General features: G+C 41.2%; 1 long non-coding RNA gene across 3 annotated transcripts in view; it reads right to left on the reverse strand.

Moving 5' to 3' along the window:
* Positions 1-23,920, reverse strand: part of LOC118929906 (uncharacterized) — a 39,257-nt gene that overhangs the window by 1,507 nt on the left and 13,830 nt on the right. Inside the window, exon 9 of one of the 3 annotated variants that reach the window (XR_008995711.1) lies at positions 3,230-3,345. The exons of the other annotated variants lie outside the window; for them this stretch is intronic. This is a non-coding gene — a long non-coding RNA (uncharacterized LOC118929906). The remainder of the gene's footprint in view (positions 1-3,229; positions 3,346-23,920) is intronic. 3 annotated transcript variants of the gene reach the window in all.

The following is a 23,920-nucleotide window of genomic DNA, read 5'->3' on the forward strand; positions in this document are numbered from 1 at the left end:
AGACCAGAAGCAAAGGGAGCCAACGGTCACCTGCAAATCAGGGGATCGACCTCGGGAATGGAGACTGTGTCACAGAACAATGGGCTCCATTTAGTAAAGAGTGGAGCAAAGGTGGAAACCTCAGATGACATTCCAGCTTCTGAAAAGACAACTGCACTTTCCCCTCAAATTCAAATCTCACAGTGAATATGGCTCTACCTTCAAGAGTGTCACTCCAGAGAAATAGATGATAGATAATGATAGATAGATGTGATAGATAATAGGTAGATGAAAGGTAGATCAGAGGTAGAGGTAGATCAGGTCAGTAAATGATAGATGATAGATGATAGCTACAGACAACAGATAGAAGATAGATAAGCAGGCAGATAGGTAGCTATGGATAGAAACAGACACCAAAGAAAAGCCCACTGCTGTCTAAGTGTGTATCCACAGATCCCCCCAGAGATTGGCCTCCAATTGCCTCCCAGTGCCCACAGAAGAATGCCACCCTCATGCAAAATGAACACTGTGCTATCTTGCTTCTTAAGACAGAATTTGAAAAGTACTGTACTTGCGGTGTTCATGTCTTGCTTGCCTCCTTGTTTTGGAGAGAAAAATGCTTCCTGTTCTTTCCACAGCAGGCTTCTGACCTCCTTTAGCCAGTATCTACTGCACTCAGCCTGCCACATCAGCCCCATGGTGACCTCAGGGCTTAGGGCCAAGCTGGAGCTTCCTACCTGGCAGATCTGAACAGGCAGCAAATTTTGCTTGAGTGCTGCACATCCCAGAGCCTGGGCAGCGTGTTCTGGTCTGCATGTGCCTGCCCGAGATTCTCACTTCTGTTGGAGAGCTGCAGACAAAGCGCACTCAGCAACATTTCGTAGCCGAGGAGAGCAAGGGCCGGGAGCCAGCATGGCCGCATGGTGGAGTATGGTGCTGGGGAAGGCTGCCTTTCAATGCACGATTAAGATGGCAAGGAAAAGTGGGCTCCCACTGCCACCTTGCCTTCCAGGGCCCCGTGGGTGGGAGTAGGAGAGCGCAGAGTCCAGGGCAGTGCCTCCCACGCACGGGCTTGGCGGGGTCAGGGCCAGGAAGCCCACTGCAGTGCTGATGGGCTCCTGTCCTCCAGCTTCTCCTGAGCACTGCCCATGCAAAGCAAGACTGTGATGGATGTCACACTGGAGGAACCTCCTCAGGTACAAACGTTTGTTGGAGATAAATGCATGGAGGATGTGAGTGAATAAATGCACTTTCCTCATTGCCATTGTGACCTATCGACACATGCACCTGCCAGTGCTACCAAACAGTTCATGTCACAGCGAAACATTAACTCTGTTCCATACTGCATGCGCTCCAGGACCAGCCACCCGCCTAGGACGGTTCCACTGCACACATTCACACAGACCCAGCCCTAGGTAAAGAGACACAGATGGAGCGAGTAGGGGGGGCCATGGCTGGCCCTGAGCCTCAGGGCTGTGTGGCTCCTTGCTCAGCTCAGGGTCTGGCTTCTGTGAATTATTCTGGAATGCAGGAATGCGATGGTTTCAGGGTGCTGAGAAGGGAAGACAGTGCCAGAGGACTTCACAGTCCCTGGGCTTGTAAAGCAGGAGCTGTAGGAGGCACCTGGCTGATCTCATCCAGTGGCTCTGCCACCTACTTCAGACTTTGCCAAGTTGCCCTTCAAGTTTGAAGGGAAGAGACATTCCTGAGAGCCCTAATTGAAAATGAAGTCTAGCAACCAAGACATGAAATAAAATTAACAGTTAAGGGAGGGAGAAGCCATGGTGGAAAGATGGGTAAAAGGGATAACTCCACACAAAGACCTAAGACTGCAATATGGAGAAATTGTGGCTTCAGAACAAAATGTGAATCTCAACAGCATAAAACTGGCAAACTCAGGATTTATAGATAAATAAATCTGGGAAGATTTATTTGGGAGAAATAAGGGAAGAGAAAATGGAAGGTTGTTTAATTTCCTTATCGTAACAAGGAGTTAGTAGATACCATCCAAAGTTAAAACACATTTCAAAATAGCTGCTACCTATAAATGCTTTTCCTCAGCCCTTTCCTTAATTTCAGCAGATTTATTTTAGAAACTGTTACTTTTTCATGGTGAGGATTCTGAAATTCAGAAATTCCTTTGATTATTTTCTGGGGTTTTTTTTTTTTTTTGGTTAAAGTACAGTTTTTTACTTCCTTTTCTGTTAAAGTGAAATTACACTCAATATTTATTGTTTAAAATAGCATGTATGGTCTCTGCTCGTGAAAATGGCGGTGTAAGGTGGCAGAAATCTCCTCCCAAAACCACATGTATTTTGAAAATACAACAAAAACAGCTATTCCTAAAAGAGAGACCAGAAGATACAGTACAACAGCCAGGCTACATCTACATCTGCGAGAACTCAGCATCTCACAAAAAGGGTAAGATACAAAGTCGTGACCTGGCAGGATCCAAACACTCCCCCCACCCAGCTCACCAGCAGGGGCAGGAGGAAAAGAATCAGAGTGGGGAGGGAGTGGAAGCACAGGATTGCTAAATAACCAGCACTAGTAATCTGCACTGAGAGCACAGACACACACAGCATGGTGTACTGGTTCTTAGAGAAACAGAAAAGTAAAATCCGAGATGGAGACTGTGAGCAGGTCCCCACAGCCAGCTCCCCTGGGACAAAAGAAAAGCAGGTGCTTTAAAACTCTTAAAGGGACAAGGGTTTAACAGGTGGACAAAATCGTCCTGCCACACTTAACCCAGCATGCTGGAAATTTTAAGCAACTTCAGGCACCCTAACCCCCTGGGTGGCAACACAGTTCTGAAACCCTTCATGGCGATAAGCAGCCTGCCAGTCATTATCCCGGCCGGCACTGCAAGCAAACCAGCTAACCCTCCATTGCTGTGAACCTGCTGGGTAGCAGCCCTGCCTGCAGCAACCACACAGAGGCTTCCCCCAGCATGCAGCTAACCAGGCCAGACCCAGAGGCTTCTGCCTACGTGCAGCTGCCCAGAACAGTCAGAGGAAGCTGGCGCAAATTCCAGAAGGCACAAAGGGGTGCTGTTCTGGCAGGAGAACACAAGCCGCTCATCTGGGACCCCTGCCAGTGCTCTAGGCTATCCCAAGGACTGCCCCACCCATGTCAACTCAGGGGATTAACCCAGAGACTGCTCCCTGTGTGCAGTTAACTAGCACAGGCAGTGGAGAAGGGCAAGGGGACCAGCAAGCAGGAAGGGACTTTATTTTCCCAGTGGACACACCTGCCACTCGCCGGCAATCATGTCTATCCCCATGAAAATGCAGAAGAACCTGGTCCAGTCTAAAATCACTCAAACACCAGAGACAGGGCCTGGTGAGACAGATATAACCAATCTTCCTGAAAAAGAATTCAAAATAAAAGTTATAACCATGCTGGTGGAGCTGCAGAGAAATATGCAAGAGGTAAAGGAGTGGAGAGAGAGGATTAAAGACGGTGGCATGAGAGGTAAGACAGAGGCTTCCTCCTAAAACTGCATATAATGTGAAAATATAATTAATACGACTAATTCTGAAAAAGCAACAAGAAAGAGGGCTATGCCAAACTGCATACACCTGGAGAAAAGAATAAACTCATGGAACAGGGTAACATACCAAAGCCGTGGCCTGGTGGGACCTCACTGGCAGGAGGAAGAGAAACGGAGTGGGGAGAGAGTGGAGGCCTGGTGCTGCTAAATACCTAACTCCAGAGATCTGCTCTGGGAGCACAAACCTACATCTCATGGTGCTTTCGTGGTATTCTTGTGATTAGGGGGTTGGAAAGTTAAGACAGGCAGAATACCTGGAGAGACTGAGATTCCAGCCACTAGTGGAAAGCAGAGATCCATATCTGGCTGCTCTGGGACAAAAGAAAGGTGGGCAGTCTGAGAGACTTCCTAACAGCAAGAGAGCTGCTAAAGGGGCAAGGATTGCACATAGCTTACTGCTCAGGAGAAAGGACAGGTAGACAAAACTGTCTGGGTGCACTCTGCCCAGCAGGTTGGAACTTTATCAACCTTCAGGCACTCCAGCTCCCTGGCTGGCTACACAACTAAAAGGACCCCCTCTGTGATATGCAGCCTACTGTACCTATCTCCTGGCCAGCCCCACCTGGATTTCAAACTGGCAAACCAGACCCTGGTGTTAGGCCAGCCAGAGGGAAGCCCCATCAACAGCAACTACAAACACAAAGCATAGAGACTTATACCTGTGTACTCGGCCTACTGGTTACAGAAGTGGAGGCAGGCATAGCAGCCAGGAAGCAGGAAAGAGCTCTTTCCTCCCTCCAGGCACAGGTACCATTCCCTGCAACCCCTGACATTGCTTCAGGGGCTGAGCAGCTCCAGAGAGTAGAGCCTCTGGATACTAGAGGGTGTCATATACAAATATGAAACACCAAAGAAACCTGGTTCAAAGTAAAATTATTAATACACCTGAGAGAGATTCAAATGAAATGAACCTCATGAAACTTCCTGAAAGGGATTTAAAAATAAAAATCATTAATATGTCAAAGGAGGTAAAAAAGGAACTCAGGAATGAACTCTGGTTGAAGATCCAATTGTTGAAGACCACAACGGAGGGTATTAAAAGCAAATTAGATATGGTGGAGGAGACAATTAAAGAGACAAATTAGACAAGAGGAATATGAATAACCTGAGACACAGAGAGAAAAAAGGATCTCTAAGAATGAAAGAATATTGAGAGAACTGTGTGACCAATCAAAACAGAACAATATTCGCATTATAGGGGTACCAGAAGAAGAAGAGAGAGAAAAAGGGATAGAAAGTGCCTTTGAGGAAGTAATTGCTGAAAACTTCCCAAACATGGGGAAGGAGATAGTCTCTCAGGCCATGGAGATGCACAGATCTCTCAACACAATGGACCCAAGGAAGAAAACACCAAGACATATAGTAATTAAAATGGCAAAGATCAAGGATAAGGACAGACTATTAAAAGCATCCAGAGAGAGAAATAAGATCACATACAAAGGAAAGACCATCAGGCTATCATCAGAAACCTTACAGGCCAGAAGGGAGTGGCATGATATATTTAATGCAATGAAGCAGAAGGGCCTCAAACTAAGAATAATTTACCAGCAAGATTCTCATTTAAATGTGAAGGAGGGATTAAACAATTTCCAGATGAGCAAATGCTGAGAGAATTTACCTCCCACAAAGCATCTCTACAGTCTATTTTGGAGGGACTGCTATAGATGGAAGTGTTCTTAAGGTTTAACAGCTGTCACCAGAGGTAATAAAACCACAGTAAAGAAAGTAGAACAGTTAATTACTAAGGAAATGCAAAACAAAGTCAACTATCCCAAAAGTCAATCAAGGGACAGACAAAGAGTACAGAATATGATACCTAATATATAAAGAATGGAGGAGGAAGAAAAAGGAGGAGAAAAAAAGAACCTTTATGTTGTGTTTGTAATAGCATGTTAAGTGAGTTAAGTTAGACTCTTAGATAGTAAGGAAGTTAACCTTGAACCTTTGGTAACCACGAATCTAAAGCCTTCAATAGCAATAAGTACATACTTGTTGATAATCACCCTAAATGTAAATGGTCTGAATGCACCAATCAAAAGACACAGAGTCACTGAATGGATAAAAAACAACACCCATCTATATGCTGCCTACAAGAGACTCATGTTAAACCTAAAATACACAGACTAAAAGTGAAGGGATGGAAAAAGATATTCCATGCAACTAACAGGGAGCAAAAAGCAGGTGTTGCTGTACTTGTATCAGACAAAATAGACTTCAAAACAAAGAAAGTCACAAGAGACAAAGAAGGACATTACATAATGATGTCAGTCCAACAAGAGGATATAACCACTATAAATATCTGTGCACCCCACATAGGAGCTCCTACATATGTGAAAAAAATACTAACAGAATTAAAAGGGGAAATAGAATGTAATGCATTCATTCTAGGAGACTTCAACACACCACTCACTTTGTAGGGCAGATTCAACCAGACATAAAATAAGTAATGAGACAGTGGCACTGAACAACACATTAGAACAGATGGACCTAACAGACATCCACAGAACTTTACACCCAAAAGCAGCAGAATACACATTCTTCTGAAGTGCACATGGAACATTTTCAAGAATAGATCATATACTAGGCCATAGAAAGAGCCTTGGTAAATTCAAAAAGATTGAAATTGTACTAACCAGTTTCTCAGATCACAAAGGTATGAAACTAGAAATAAATTATGCAAAGAAAATGAAAAATCCCACAAACACATAGAGGGTTCACAACATGCTCCTAAATTACCAATGGATCGATGACCAAATAAAAACAGAGATCAAGCAATACATGGAGACAAATAACAACAATAATCCAACACTGCAAAATCTGTGGGATGCAGCCAAGGCCATGCTAAGAGGCAAGTATATTGCAATACAGACCTACCTCAGGAAAGAAGAGCAGTCTCATATGAGCAGTCTAAACTCACAATTAATGAAACTAGAAAAAGAAGAAAAAATGAGGCCCAAAGTCAGTAGAAGGAGGGACATAATAAAGATTAGAGCAGAAATAAATAAAATTGAGAATAAAACAATAGAAAGAATCAGTGAAAGCAAGAAATGGTTCTTTGAGAAAACAGACAAAATAGATAAACCCCTAGCCAGACTTATCAAGACAAAAAGAGAGTCTACACACATAAACAGAATCAGAAACGAGAAAGGAAAAATCACTATGGACACCACAGAAATACAAAGAATTATTAGAGAATACTATGAAAAATTATATGCTATCAAACTGGATAACTTAGAAGAAATGGACAACTTTCTAGAAAAATACAACCTTCCAAGGCTGACCCAGAAAGAAACAGAAAATCTGAACAGACCAATACCAGCAATGAAATTGAACTGGTAATCAAAAACCTACCTAAGAACAAAACCCCTGGAGCAGATGGCTACACTGCTGAATTTTATCAAACATTTAGTGAAGACCTAATACCCATCCTCCTTAAAGTTTTCCAAAGAGTAGAAGAAGAGGGAATACGTCCAAACTCATTCTATGAGGTAAGCATAACTCTAATACCAAAACCAGGCAAAGACAACACACAAAAAAATTACAGAACAATATCCTTGATGGACATAGATGCAAAAATACTCAACCAAATATTAGCAAACTGAATTCAAAAATACATCAAAAAGATCATCCAACATGATCAAGTAGGATTTATTCCAGGGATGCAAGGATGGTACAACATTCGAAAATGCATCAACATCATCCACCACATGAACAAAAAGGACAAAAACCACATGATCATCACAGATGCTGAAAAAGCATTTGACAAAATTTAACATCCACTGATGATAAAAACTCTCAACAAAATGGGTATAGAGGGCAAGTACCTCAACATAATAAACAGCCAGCATTACACTTAACAGTGAGAAGCTAAAAGCTTTTCTTTTAAGACAGGGAACAACCCAAGGATGCCCACTCTCCCCACTTCTATTAAACATAGTAGTGGAGGTCTTAGACATGGCAATCAGACAACACAAAGAAATAAAAGGCATCCAGATTCACAAGGAAGAAGTTAAACTGTCCCTGTTTGCAGATGACATGATATTGTACATAAGAAACCCTAAAGAATTCACACCAAAACTACAACATCTAATACCTGAATTTGGTAAAGTTGCAGGATACAATATTAATACACAGAAATATATTGCATTCCTATACGTTAACAATGAACTAATAGAAAGAGAAATCAGGAAAACAATTCCATTCACAATTGCATCCAAAAGAATAAAATACCTAGGAATAAACCTAACCAAGGAAGAGAAAGACTTATACTCGGAAAACTACAAGACACTCACAAGAGAAATTAAAGATGGAAACACACCCCGTGCTCATGGACAGTAAGAATTAATATTGTCAAAATGGCTATCCTGCCTAAAGCAATCAAAGATGCAATGCAATTCCTATCAAAATGGCAAGAGCATTCTTCAATGAACTAGAGAAAATCATTCTAAAATTCATATGGAAGCACAAAAAGACCCTGAATAGCCAAAGCAATCCTGAGAAGGAAGAATAAAGAGGGGGGAATTATGCTCCCCAACTTCAAGCTCTACTACAAAGCCACAGTAATCAAGACAATTTGGTACTGGCACAAGAACAGACCCATAGACCAGTGGAACAGACTAGAGAGCCCTGATATTAACCCAACCATATATGGTCAATTAATATATGATAAAGGAGCAATGGACACAATGGGGTAATGACAGCCTCTTCAACAGCTGGTGTTGGCAAAACTGGATAGCTACATGTAAGAGAATGAAACTGGATTATTGCCTAACCCCATACACAAAATAAACTCAAACTGGATTAAAGACTTGAATTTAAGTCATGAAACCATAAAACTCTTAGAAGACAACATAGGCAAACATCTCCTGAATGTAAGCATGAGGAACTTCTTCCTGAACGCATCTCCTTGAGAAAGGGAAACAAAAGCAAAAGTGAACTCATGGGACTACATCAAACTCAAAAGTTTCTGTACAGCAAAGGACACCATCAACAGCACAAAAAGGCATCCTACAGTATGGGAGAATATATTTGTAAATGAAATATCTGACAAGGGGTTAACATCCAAAATACATAAAGAACTTACATGCCTCAACACACAAAAAGCAAGTAACCTGGTTAAAAAATGAGCAGAGAATATGAAGAGACAGTTCTCCAAAGAAGAAATTCAGATGGCCAACACACACATGAAAAGGTGCTCCACATCACTAATCATCAGGGAAATGCAAATTAAAACCACAGTGAGATATCACCTCACACCAGTAAGAATCAACACCATTCAAAAGACAAACAACAACAAATGTTGGCAAGGTTGTGAAGAAAGGGGAACCCTCCTATACTGCTAGTGGGAATGTAAATTAGTTCAACCATTGTGGAAAGCAGTATGGAGGTTCCTCAAAAAGCTCAAAATAGAAATACCATTTGACCCGGGAATCCCACTCTTGGAATTTACCCAAAGAATACAACTTCTCAGATTCAAAAAGACATATGCACCCCTATGTTTATTGCAGCACTATTTACAATAGCCAAGATATGGAAGCAACTTAAGTGTCCATCTGAAGATGAATGGATAAAGAAGATGTGGTACATATATACAATGGAATACTATTCAGCCATAAGAAAGAAACAAATCCTACCATTTGCAACAACATGGATGGAGCTGGAGGACATTATGTTCAGTGTAATAAGCCAGGCAGAGAAAGACAAATGCCAATTGATTTCCCTCATTTGTGGAGTATATCAATGAAGCAAAACTAAAGGAACAAAATGGTAGCAGACTCGGGGACTCCAAGAATGAACCAGTGGTTACCAAAGGGGAGGGGTGTGGGAGGGTGGGTGGGGAGGGAAGGAGAAGGGGATTGAGGGGTATTATGTTTAGTACACATGGTGTGGGGGATCACAGGGAGAACAGTGTAGCACAGAGAGGGCACATAGTGAATCTGTGGCATCTTGCTGCACTGATGGACAGTGAGTGCATTGGGGTATGGGTGGGGACATGATGATATGGGTAAATGTAGTAACCACATTGTTTTTTCATGTGAAACCTTCATAAGAGTGTATATCAAAATACCTTAATAAAAAACATTTTTTAAAAAGTAAATAATCCAGTTAAAAAATGGGCAAAGGATCTGAACAGACTCTTCTCCAAAAAAGAAATTCAGATGGCCAACAGACACATGAAAAGATGCTCCACATCACTAATCATCAGAGAAATGCAAATTAAAACCACAGTGAGATATCACCTTTCACCAGTTAGGATGGCCACCATCCAAAAAAAACAAAAAAAAATGATGGCAAGGATGTTTAGAAAGGGAAACCCTCCTGCACTGCTGGTGGGAATGTAAACTAGTTCAACCACTGTGGAATTCCACTCCTAGGAATTTACACTAAGAAAGCAGGAGCACAGTTTGAAAAAGGCAGATTCACCCCTATGTTTATCGCAGCACTATACACAATAGCCAAGAAATGGAAACAACCTAAGTGTCCATCAGTAGATGAATGGATAAAGAAGAGGTGGTACATATACACAATGGACTATTATTCAGCCATAAGAAGAAAACAAATCCTATCATTTGCAACAACATGGATGGATCTAGAGGGTATTATGCTCAGTGAAATAAGCCAGGCAGTGAAAGACAAGTATCAAATGATTTCACTCATCTGTGGAGACTCACAGAACCCAAGAATGGATGAACAGTTACCAAAGGGAAAGGGACTGGGGAGGATGGGTAGGAAGGGAGGGATAAGGGGGAAAGGGGGGATTACAATTAGCACACATAAAGTAGGGGTCAGGGCATGGGGATGGCAGTACAACACAGAGAAGACACGTAGTGCTTCTATAGCATCTTACTATGCTGATGGGGTATGTGGTGGGGAGTTGATAATGGGAGGAGTCTAGTAACCATAATGTTGCTCATGTAATTGTACATTAATGATAACAAAAAAATAGCATGTATGCACTAACTGTAAAGACTGACACAATAAAAAGCTGTCATCAATACAGCATTAAGAGAGTGAAAGGTATTTCACACTTTACAGAGTGCATGAGAAGGTATTTGCAACATAAACCCTACAAATAAATGAGAAAAAGGCAGACAGCTCAGTCAAGAAATTGGAAAAAAGACTTGAACCGACAAAACAGATATAACCCAAGTGGTCAATAAATATGTGGAAAGGCACTCAACTTCATTAGTCTTCATATAAATGTAAATTAAACCCACAGTGAGGTACCACATTATTCACAGAATAGCTAAAATGAGGAAAGAAAAAAAAATCTGGTGATGTCAAGTGTAGACAAGATAGGGGATCCCTGAAATTCTCATATACTGTTTGTAACAATATATAAATAAAACGATCTTGGTAAGCTGTTTGGCCTCTCTGGATTAAAGTTGAGCATATGTGTGCTCTGTGACTCAATGCCACTCCTGGGTAATAACCAACAAAATGTGTACATATGCGCCAAAAACTTAGCAGGAATATCTGTAGCTTCACATTAACAGCTGAATGCACATATGGTGGAACACTACAGAACCATGAAATGAGCTAGGATATAGGCAATGATGTCAAAGAATCTTATCAAAACATAGTTTTGAGCCAAAGAAGCCAGACACAAAATAATACCTACTGAGGAGGAACCAAGATGGCAGCATGAGTAAGAAAACAGAAATCTCCTCCCAAACCATATATATACATATATATATTTTGGTATCATTAATCTACAATTACATGAAGAACATTATGTTTACTAGGCTCCCCCCTTCACCAAGTCCCCCCCCGCGACATACCCCTTCACAATCACTGCCCATCAGCATAGTAAGATGCTGTAAAATCACTACTTGTCTTCTCTGTGTTGTAGAGACCGCCCCGTACCCCCCAAAATTATACATGCTCATTTTAATGCACCCTTTCTTTTTCCCACCTTAGCCCTCCCTTCCCCCCATCCTTCCCAGTGCCTTTCCCTTTGGTAACTGTTAATCCATTTGGGGGTTCTGTGATTCTGCTGCTGTTTTGTTCCTTCAGTTTTTCTTTGTTCTTATACTCCACATATGAGTGAAATCATTTGGTACTTGTCTTTCTCTGCCTGGCTTATTTTGCTGAGCATAATACCCTCTAGCTCCATCCATGTCATTGCAAATGGTAGGATTTGTTTTCTTCCTATGACTGAATAATATTCCATTGTGTATATGTACCACCTCTTCTTTATCCATTCATCTACTGATGGACACTTACGTTGCTTCCATTTCTTGACTATTGTAAATAGTGCTGCAATAAACATAGGGGTGCATCTGTCTTTTTCAAACTGGGCTGCTGTATTCTTAGGGCAAATTCCTAGGAGTGGAATTCCTGGGTCAAATGGAATTTCTACTTTTAGTTTTTTGAGGAACCTCCATACTGCTTTCCACAATGGTTTAACTAATTTACATTCCCACCAGCAGTGTAGGAGGGTTCCCCTTTCTCCACCTCGCCAACATTTGTTGTTGTTTGTCTTTTGGATGGTGGCGATCCTTACAGGTGTGAGGTGATATCTTGTTGTTTTAATTTGCATTTCTCTGATGACAAGTGATGTGGAGCATCTTTTCATGTGTCTGTTGGACATCTGAAATTCGTCTTTAGAGAACTGTCTATTCAGCTCCTCTGCCCATTTTTTAATTGGGTTATTTGCTTTTTGTTTGTTGAGGTGTGTGAGCTCTTTATATATTTTGAATGTCAACCCTTTATCACATCTGTCATTTATGAATATATTCTCCCATACTATAGGATATCTTTTTATTCTATTGATGGTGTCCTTTGCTGTACAGAAGCTTTTCAGCTTGATATAGTCCCACTTGTTCATTTTGCTTTTGTTTCCCTTGCCTGGGGAGATATGTTCATGAAGAATTCACTCATGTTTATGCCTATGAGATTTTTACCTATGTTTTTTTCTAAGAGTTTTATGGTTTCATGACTTACATTCAGGTCTTTGATCCATTTCGAATTTATTTTTGTGTATGAGGTTAGACAGTGATCCAGTTTCATTCCCTTACATGTAGTTGTCCAGTTTTGCCAGCACCATCTGTTGAAGAGACTGCCATTTCCCCATTGTATGTCCATGGCTCCTTTATCATATATTACCTGACCATATACATTTGGGTTAATGTTTGGAGTCTCTCTTCTGTTCCACTGGTCTGTGGCTCTGTTCTTGTGCCAGTACCAAACTGTCTTTATTACTGTGGCTTTGTAGTAGAGCTTGAAGTTGGGGAGCGAGACCCCCCCCACTTTATTCTTCCTTCTCAGGATTGCTTTGGTTATTTGGAGTCTTAGGTGTTTCTATATGAATTTTTGAACTATTTGTTCCAGTTCATTGAAGAATGCTGTTGGTAATTTGAGAGGGATTGCATTGAACCTGAATATTGCTTTGGGCAAGATGGCCATTTTGACGATATTAATTTTTCCTACCAGGAGCATGGGATGAGTTTCCATTTGTTCGTGAACTCTTTAATTTTTCTTAAGAGTGTCTTGTAGTTTTCAGGGTGTAGGTCTTTCACTTCCTTGGATAGGTTTATTTATAGGTATTTTTTTCTTTTTGATGCTATTGTGAATGAAATTGTTTTCCTGGTTTCTCTTTCTATTAGTTCAATGTTAATGTATAGGAAAGCCACAGATTTCTGTGTGTTGATTTTGTATCCTGCAACTTTGCTGTATTCCAGTATCAGTTCTAGCAGTTTGGGAGTGGAGTCTTTAGGGTTTTTTATGTACAATATCATGTCATCGGCAAATAGTGACAGTTTAAGTTCTTTACCAATCTGGATTCCTTGTATTTCTTTGTTTTGTGCGATTGCCATGGCTAGGACCTACAGTACTATGTTGAATAACAGTGTGGAGAGTGGACATCCCTGTCTTGTTCCCGATCTCAGAGGAAAAGCTTTCAGCCTATCGATGTTCAGTATGATATCAATTGTGGGTTTATCATATATGGCCTTTATTATGTTGAAGTACTTGCCCTCTATACCCATTTTGTTGAGAGTTTTTATCTTGAATGGATGTTGAATCTTGTCGAATGCTTTTTCAGCATCTATGGAGATGATCATGTGGTTTTTGTCCGTCTTTTTGTTTATGTGGTGGATGATGTTGATGGATTTTCGAATGTTGTACCATCCTTGCATCCCTGGGATGAATCCCACTTGGTCATGGTGTATGATCCTTTTGATGTATCTTTGAATTTGGTTTGCTAATATTTTGTTGAGTATTTTTGCATCTATGTTCATCAGGGATTTCAGTCTATAATTTTCTTTTTTAGTGGGGTCTTTGCCTGGTTTTGGTATTAGGATGATGCTGGCTTCATAGAATGAGATTGGAAGTATTTCCTCCTCTTTTTTTGGAAAAGTTTAAGGAGAATGGGTATTATGTCTTCTCTGTGTGTCTGATAAAATTTTGAGGTAAATCCATCTGGCCCGGGGGTTTTGTTCTTGGGTAATTTTTTGATTACCGCTTCAATTTCATCGCTGGTAATTGGTCTGTTTAGATTTTCTGTTTCTTTCTGGGTCAGTCTTGGAAGGTTGTATTTTTCTAGGATGTTGTCCATTTCTCCTAGGTTTTCCAGCTTGTTAGCATATAGGTTTTCATAGTATTCTCTAATAATTCTTTGTATTTCTGTGGGGTCCGTTGTGATTTTTCCTTTCTCGTTTCTGATTCTGTTGATGTGTGTTGATTCTCTTTTTCTCTTAAGTCTGGCTAGAGGCTTATCTGTTTTGTTTATTTTCTCAAAGAACCAGCTCTTGGTTTCATTGATTTTTTTCTATTGTTTTATTCTTCTCAATTTTATTTATTTCTTTTCTGATCTTTATTATGTCCCTCCTTCTGCTGACCTAAGGCCTCATTTCTTCTTCTTTTTCCAACTTCAGTAATTGTGACATTAGACTATTCATTTGGGATTGCTCTTCCTTCTTTAGGTAGGCCTGGAATGCTATATACTTTCCTCTTAGAACTGCATTTGCTGTGTCCCACAGAAGTTGGGGCTTTGTGTTGTTATTGTCATTTGTTTCCATATATTGCTGGATCTCCTTTTTAATTGGTTGTTGATCTATTGATTATTTAGGAATGTGTTGTTATGCCTCCATGTGTTTGTGAGCCTTTTTGCTTTCTTTGTACAATTTATTTCTAGTTTTATACCTTTGTGGTCTGAAAAGTTGGTTGGTAGGATTTCAGTCTTCTGGAATTTACTGAGGCTCTTTTTGTGGCCTAGTATGTGGTCTATTCTGGAGAATGTTCCATGTGCACTTGAGAAGAATGTGTATCCTGCTGCTTTTGAATGTAGAGTTCTGTAGATGTCTATTAGGTCCATCTGTTCTAGTGTGTTGTTTCAGTGCCTCTGTGTCCTTACTTATTTTCTGTCTGGTAGATCTGTCCTTTGGAGTGAGTGGTGTGTTGAAATCTCCCAAAATGAATGCATTGCATTCTATTTTCTCCTTTAATTCTGTTAGTATTTGTTTCACATATGTTGGTGCTCCTGTATTGGGTGCATATATATTTTTAATGGTTATATTCTCTTGTTGGACTGACCCCTTTATCATTATGGAATGTCCTTCTTTATCTCTTGTTAGTTTCTTTGTTTTGAAGTCTATTTTGTCTGATAATAGTACTGCAACACCTGCTTTTTCTCCCTTTTGTTTGCCTGAAATATCATTTTTCATCCCTTGACTTTTAATCTTACAAGTCTCTTGTAAGCAGCATATAGATGAGTCATGCTTTTTAATCCATTCTATTACTCTGTGTCTTTTGATTGGTGCATTCAGTCCATTTACATGTAGGATGATTATTGAAAGATATGTACTTATTTTCATGCAGGCTTTTAGTTTGTGGTTACCAAAGGTTCAAGGTTAGCTTCTTTACTACCTTACTGTCTAACTTAACTTGCTTATTGAGCTATTATAAACACTGCCTGATGATTCTTTATTTCTCTCCCTTCTTATTCCTCCTCCTCCATTCTTCATATGTTTGGTGTTTTGTTCTGTGCTCTTTTTAGGAGTGCTGCCATCTAGAGCAGTCCCTCTAAAATACCCTGTAGAGGTGGTTTATGGGAGACAAATTCCCTCAACTTTTGCTTGTCTGGGAATTGTTTAATCCCTCCTTCATATTTAAGTGATAATCGTGCTGGATACAGTATAGTTGGTTCAAGGCCCTTCTGCTTCATTGCATTAAATATATCATGCCATTCTCTTATGGCCTGTAAGGTTTCTGTTGAGAAGTCTGATGATAGCCTGATGGGTTTTCCTCTGTAGGTGACGTTTTTTCTCTCTCTGGCTGCCCTTAATACTCTGTCCTTGCATTGATCTTTGCCATTTTAATTATTATGTGTCTTGGTGTTGTCCTCCTTGGGTCCCTTCTGTTGGAATTTTTGTGTGCTTCCGTGGTCTGAGCAACTATTTCCTTCCCTTGTTTGGGGAACTTTTCAGCAATTATTTCTTCAAAGACACTTTCTATGCCTTTTTCTCTCTCTTCTTCTTCTGGTACCCCTATAATGCAGATATTGTTCCATTTGGATTGGTCACACAGTTCTCTTAATATTGTTTCATTCCTGGAGATCCTTTTATCTCTCTCTGCATCAACTTCTATGCGTTCCTGTTCTCTGGTTTCTATTCCATTAATGGCTTCTTGCATCCCTTCCATTCTGCTTTTAAGTCCTTCCAGTGATTGTTTTATTTCTGTAGTCTCCCTCTGTACTTGCTCCTTTAGGTCTTGCATATTTCTCTGCAGATCCATCAGTATGTTTATGATTTTTATTTTGAATTCTTTTTCAGGAAGACTGGTTAAGTCTATCGCCACAGGTCCTCTCTCAGGGGTTGTCTGGACTGTTTTGGACTGTACTAAATTCTTCTGCTTTTTCATGGTGATAGCGGTGGCTGTAGGCAGGTAGCGGGTTTGTCAGCTGGGAGAAGAAAGTCCTTTCCTGCTTGCTGGATACCTTGCCCTTCTCCGCTGCCTGTGTCGGTTACCTGCACTCCTGGAGCAGACACCGGGTTAATCCCCTAAGGTCCTGTGGGCGGGGTCTCCATCAGAGCAATGCAGAGCCCTGCAGGTAGTGGCAAGCATGCTGGGTACACTCCCCCATGAAAGTGGCACCCCTGCTGGGCAGCTGTGTGCCAGCAGTGGCCTTTGGGTCTGGCCTGGGTGGCTGTGCGTCTGACTGGGATTCCGGGTGGCTGCTGGGGGCACGGCTGCTCCTGCGCTGCTCCTCCACCGCTGCCACCGCTGCCACTGGCACCCACAGGTCACTCCCAGGCCCCTCTGGTGCCACTGTAGGTGTGCCCGGGCATCTCCCATGCCCCTCTGGCACCGCCACCACCAGCACATGCGGGCTGCTCCCGGGCTACTCGGTCACCACCGCTGCAGGCTTGCACGCACCTCTCCTCAGCCCCTCTGCCGCCGTGGCTGCCGGTGCACACAGGCCACTCCTGGGTTGCTCGGTCACTGCCACGGTGGGCTCGCACAGGCTGCTCCCAGTCCCTGCTGGCACCACCGGTGCCTGCAGGCTGCTCTCTGTCCCCTCTGATGCCGCCGCCCCCAGCGCGCCCTGCCGCTCTCCCATTACTGGGTTAGTGTGTCGGGGTCCACGCCACTTGGGGGAATGACTGGCAAGCTACTTATTGCCATGAGGGGTTTCAGAGCTGTGCTGCTGCCCAGAGGGTTAGGGCACCTAAAGTTCCCTGGGATTCCCAGCTGCTGGCTAAGTGTGCTGGGACAACTTCATCCAGCTGGGGGGGTCTCTGTCTCTTTAAGACTTGCAAAAAGCACTCGCTTTTCTTTTGTCTCAGGGGTGCTGGTTGCAGGGACCTGCCAGCAGATTTTGCTTTTCCGTTTCTCTAATATCCAGCACCCCATGCACCATGTGTCTGTGCTCTGGGTGTGGATTTCTAGAGCTGGTTGTTTAGCAGTCCTGGGCTTTCACTCCCTCCCCATTCCAACTCCTCTCTTCCTGCCGGGTTCTGGGGTGGGGGGGCTTTCAGTTCCCACCGGGCCATGGCTTGTATCTTACCCCCTTCATGTGATGGTGAGTTCTCGCAGATGTACATGTAGCCTCGCTGTTGTACTGTATCTACTGGTGTCTCTTTTAGGAATAGTTGTATTTATTGTATTTTCATAAATATATATGTTTTTGGGAGGAGATTTCCACTGTACTACTCACCCCGCCATCTTGGCTCCACCCCTATATTTTTGAAATTACAACAAATACAACTATTCCTAAAAGAGAGAGCACAAGATGCAGTACAACAGCCAGGCTACATCTACAACTGCAAGAACCCAGCACCTCACAAAGGGGGTAAGATACAAGCTGAGGCCCGGCAGGACACAAGCGCACCCCCCAACCCCAGATCCCTGGTGTGAGGAGAGGAGTCAGAGCAGAGAGGGATTGGGAGCCCAGGACTGCTAAATACCCAGCCCTAGCCATCCGCACTGGGAGCGCAGACACACAGTGTGTGGTGTGTTGGATAGTAGGGAAATGGTACAATACAACCCACAAGTGGGTCCTCGCAGCTGGTGAACCTGGGACAAAAGAAAAGCGAGTGCTTTTTGGAAGTCTTAAAGGGACAGGAGCCTCACAGCTGGACGGAAGCATCCCGGCACACTCAGCCCAGCAGCTGGGAATCCTGGGGAACTCTGGGCACCCTAACCACCTGGGCAGCAGCACAGCTCTGAGGCCCCTCACGGTGATAAACAGCCTCCTGCCCATTCCCCCTCTGGTGCAGCCCTACCATAGTGGAGCAACAGTCTGAGACAGGCCATGCCCACAGCAGCTGCGCAGAGCCTCTGCAGCCTCCCGGGCCAGACTCAGAGGCCCTGTCGGCGTGCAGCTTCCCAGCACAAGCTGATAGGGGTTGCCATACTCACATGAAGGGAAGTCAACAGGCCAGCAGGAAGGGACTTTATTCTCCCAGCTGACACAGACACCAACTGCCTATGATTACCTCTATCGCCATGAAAAGGCAGAAGAATTTGATACAGACAAGAATATCCCAGACATCCCCTCAGAGGGAACTTGGGAAGATAGATATAACCAATCTTCCTGAAAACGAATTCAAAATAAAGGTCATAATCATGCTGATGGAGATGCAGAGAAAAATGGAAGAGCTAACGGACAAAGTTGGGAGGGAGAATAAAGAAATAAAACAATGTCTGGAGGGACATAAAAGCATAATGCATGACGTGCAAGAGGCCGTTAATGGAATAGAAATCACAGAACAGGAATGCATAGAAGCTGATGCAGAGAGAGATGAAAGGATCTCCAGGAATCAAAGAATATTAAGAGAACTGTGTGACCAATCTAAATGGAATAATATCCGCATTACAGGGGTACCAGAAGAAGAAGAAAGAGAAAAAGGGACAGGAAGTCTCTTTGAAGAAATAATTGATGAAAAGTTCCCCAAACTGGGAAGGAAATAGTCGCTCAGACCATGGAAGCACACAGAAATCCCAACAGAAGGAACCCAAAGAGGACAACACCAAGACACATAATAATTAAAATGGCAAAGATCAATGCAAGGACAGAGTATTAAAGGCAGCCAGAGACAGAAAAAGGTCACCTACAGAGGAAAACCCATCAGGCTATCATCAGACTTCTCAACAGAAACCTTACAGGCCATAAGAGAATGGCACGATATATTTAATGCAATGAAGCAGAAGGGCCTTGAACCAACTATACTGTATCCAGCACGATTATCACTTAAATATGAAGGAGGGATTAAACAATTCCCAGACAAGCAAAAGTTGAGGGAATTTGTCTCCCACAAACCACCTCTACAGGGTATTGTAGACGGACTGTTCTAGATGGGAATACTCCTAAGGCTAACTACATGTCACCAGAGAAAGTAAAATCACACCAAAGAAAGCACACCAACCAATACTAACTAAAGGCAAAAAATAAAATCAACTACCCACAAAAGCAGTAAAAGGAAACACGAAAGAGCACAAAATAAAATACCTAACATATAAAGATCAGAGGATGAGGAATAAGAAGGGAGAGAAATAAAGAATGATCAGAATGTGTTTATAATAGCTCAATAAGCAAGCTAAGTTAGACAGTAACATAGTAAAGAAGCTAACCTTGAACCTTTGGTAACCACTAATCTAAAGCATGAAATGGCAATAAGTACATATCTTTAAATAATCACCCTAAATATAAATGGACTGAATGCACCTATGAAAAGACACAGAGTGATAGAATGGATAAAAAAGCAAGACCCATCTATATGCTGCTTACAAGAGACTCACCACAAACCCAAAGACATGCACAGTCTAAAAGTCAAGGTATGGAAAAAGATGCTTCATGCAAACAACAGGGAGGAAAAAGCAGGTGTTGCAGTACTAGTACCAGACAAAATAGACTTCAAAACAAAGAAAGTAACAAGAGATAAAGAAGGACATTACATAATGATAAAGGGGTCAGTCCAACAAGAGGAAATATCCATTATAAATATATATGCAGCCAATACAGGAGCACCAACATATGTGAAACAAATACTAACAGAATTAAAGGAGAAAATAGAATGCAATGCATTCATTTTGGAAGACTTCAACACACCACTCACTCCAAAGGACAGATCTATCAGACAGAAAATAAGTAAGGACACAGAGGCACTGAACAACACACTAGAACAGATGGACCTAATAGACATCCACAGAACTCTACATTCAAAAGCAGCAGGATACACATTCTTCTCAGGTGCACATGGAACATTCTCCAGAATAGGCCACATACTAGGCCACAAAAAGAGACTCAGTAAATTCCAAAAGATTGAAATCCTACCAACCAACTTTTCAGACCACAAAGGTATAAAACTAGAAATAAATTGTACAAAGAAAGCAAAAAGGCTCACAAACGCATGGAGGCTTAACAACATGCTTCTAAATAATCAATGGATCAAATACCAAATTAAAATAGAGATCAAGGAATATATGGAAACAAATGACAACAACAACACAAAGCCCCAACTTCTGTGGGACACAGCAAATGCAGTTTTAAGAGGAAAGTATATAGCAATCCAGGCATATTTAAAGAAGGAAAAACAATCCCAAATGAATAGTCTAAAGTCACAATGATTAAAATTGGAAAAAGAAGAACATATGAGCCCTAAAGCCCACAGAAGGAGGGACATAATAAAGATCAGAGAAGAAATAAATAAAATTGAGAAGAATAAAACAATAGAAAAAAAATCAATGAAACCAAGAGCTGGTTCTTTGAGAAAATAAACAAAATAGATAAGCCTCTAGCCAGACATATTGAGAGAAAAAGAGAATCAACACACATCAACAGAATCAGAAATGAGAAAGGAAAAATCATGACGGACCCCACAGAAACACAAAGAATTATTAGAGAATACTATAAAAACTTACAGGCTAAGAAGCTGAAAAACCTAGAAGAAAAGGACAACTTCCTAGAAAAATACAACCTTCCAAGACTGAACAAGGAAGAAACACAAAATCTAAACAAACCAATTACCAGCAAAGAAATTGAAGTAGTAATCAAAAAACTCCCCAAGAAAAAAAAACCCAGACCAGATGGATTTACCTCAGAATTTTATCAGACATAGAGAGAAGATATAATACCCATTCTCCTTAAAGTTTTTCAAAAAAATAGAAGAAGAAGGAATACTCCCAAACTCATTCTATGAAGCCAACATCACCCTAATACCAAAACCAGGCAAAGACCCCACCAAAAAAGAAAATTACAGACCAATATCCCTGATGAACGTAGGTGCAAAAATACTCGACAAAATATTAGCAAGCTGAATTCAGAAACACATCAAAAGGATCATACACCATGACCAAGTGGGATTCATCCCAGGGATGCAATGATGGTACAGCATCCGAAAATCCATCAACATCATCCACCACATAAACAAAAAGACGGACAAAAACCACATGATCATCTCCATAGATGCTGAAAAAGCATTTGACAAAATTCAACATCCATTCAGGATAAAAACTCTCAACAAAATGGGTATAGAGGGCAGGTACCTCAACATAATAAAGGCCATATATGATAAACCCACAGCCAACATCATACTGAACAGTGGAAAGCTGAAAGCTTTTCCTCTGAGATTGGGAACAAGACAGGGATGCCCACTCTCCCCACTGTTATTCAACATAGTACTGGAGGTCCTAGCCACGGTTATTAGACAAAACAAAGAAATACAACCAGTCCAAATTGGTAAAGAAGTTAAACTGTCACTAGTTGCAGATGACATGATATTGTACATAAAAAACCCTAAAGACTCCTCTCCAAAACTACTAGAACTGAGATTGGAATACAGCAAAGTTGCGGGATACAAAATTAACACACAGAAATCCATGGCTTTCCTATACACTAACAATGAACTAATAGAAAGAGAAATCGGGAAAACAATTCCATTCACAATTGCATCAAAAAGAATAAAATACTTAGGAATAAACCTTACCAAGGAAGTGAAAGACCTATACCCTGAAAACTATAAGACACTCTTAAAAGAAATTAAAGAGGACACTAACAAATGGAAACTCATCCCATGCTCTTGGCTAGAAAGAATTAATATTGTCAAAATGGCCATCCTGCCCAAAGCAATATACAGATTCGATGCAATCCCTATCAAATTACCAACAACATTCTTCAATGAACTAGAACAAATGGTTCAAAAATTCATATGGAAACACCAAAGACCCCGAATAGCCAAAGCAATCCTGAGAAGGAAGAATAAAGTGGGGGGGATCTCACTCCCCAACTTCAAGCTCTACTACTAAGCCACAGTAATAAAGACAGTTTGATACCTGCACAAGAACAGAGCCACAGACCAGTGGAACAGAATAGAGACCCCATATATTAACCCAAACATATATGGTCAGTTAATATATGATAAAGGAGCCACGGACATACAATGGGGAAATGACAGTCTCTTCAACAGATGGTGCTGGCAAAACTGGACACCTACATGTAAGAGAATGAAACTGGATCACTGTCTAACCTCATACACAAAAGTAAATTCAAAATGGATCAAAGACCTGAATGTAAGTCATGAAACCATAAAACTCTTAGAAAAAAACATAGGTAAAAATCTCATAGGCATAAACATGAGTGAATTCTTCATGAACATATCTCCCCGGCAAGGGAAACAAAAGCAAAATGAACAAGTGGGACTATATCAAGCTGAAAAGCTTCTGTACAGCAAAGGACACCATCAATAGAATAAAAATATATCCTATAGTATGGGAGAATATATTCATAAATGACAGATGTGATAAAGGGTTGACATTCAAAATATATAAAGAGCTCACACACCTCAACAAACAAAAAGCAAATAATCCAATTAAAAAATGGGCAGAGGAGCTGAATAGACAGTTCTCTAAAGACGAATTTCAGATGTCCAACAGACACATGAAAAGATGCTCCACATCACTTGTCATCAGAGAAATGCAAATTAAAACAACGAGATATCACCTCACACCTGTAAGGATCGCCACCATCCAAAAGACAAACAACAACAAATGTTGGCGAGGTGGAGAAAGGGGAACCCTCCTACACTGCTGGTGGGAATGTAAATTAGTTAAACCATTGTGGAAAGCAGTATGGAGGTTCCTCAAAAAACTAAAAGTAGAAATTCCATTTGACCCAGGAATTCCACTCCTAGGAATTTGCCCTAAGAATACAGCAGCCCAGTTTGAAAAAGACAGATGCACCCCTATGTTTATTGCAGCACTATTTACAATAGTCAAGAAATGGAAGCAACGTAAGTGTCCATCAGTAGATGAATGGATAAAGAAGAGGTGGTACATATACACAATGGAATATTATTCAGCCCTAAGAAGAAAACAAATTATACCATTTCCAACAACATGGATGGAGCTAGAGGGTATTATGCTCAGCGAAATAAGCCAGGCGGAGAAAGACAAGTATCAAATGATTTCACTCGTATGTGGAGTATAAGAACAAAGAAAAACTGAAAGAACAAAACAGCAGCAGACTCACAAAACCCAAGAATGGACTAACAGTTACCAAAGGGAAAGGGGCTGGGGAGGATGGGTGTGAAGGGAGGGATAACGGGTGGCAAAGAAAGGGGGCATTATGATTAGCATGTATAATATGGGGGGGCATGGGGAGGGCTGTGCAACACAGAGAAGACAAGTAGTGACTCTATAGCATCTTACTACACTGATGGACAGTGACTATAATTGGGAATGTGGTGGGACTTAGTGAAGGGGGAGCGTAGTAAGCATAATTTTCCTTATGTAATTGTAGATTAATGATACCAAAATAAAAGTAAATTAATTTTTAAAAATCAAAGTTTAAAAAAAATGTATGATAGATATTTCTTAATAAAGGACTTGACAACAAAACAAAACAAAACAAAACAAAAATAACAAATAATACCTACTGTATGATCCTTT

The sequence above is a fragment of the Manis pentadactyla genome, chromosome 2, assembly GCF_030020395.1.
Source record: "Manis pentadactyla isolate mManPen7 chromosome 2, mManPen7.hap1, whole genome shotgun sequence".
Lineage (NCBI taxonomy): Eukaryota > Metazoa > Chordata > Mammalia > Pholidota > Manidae > Manis > Manis pentadactyla.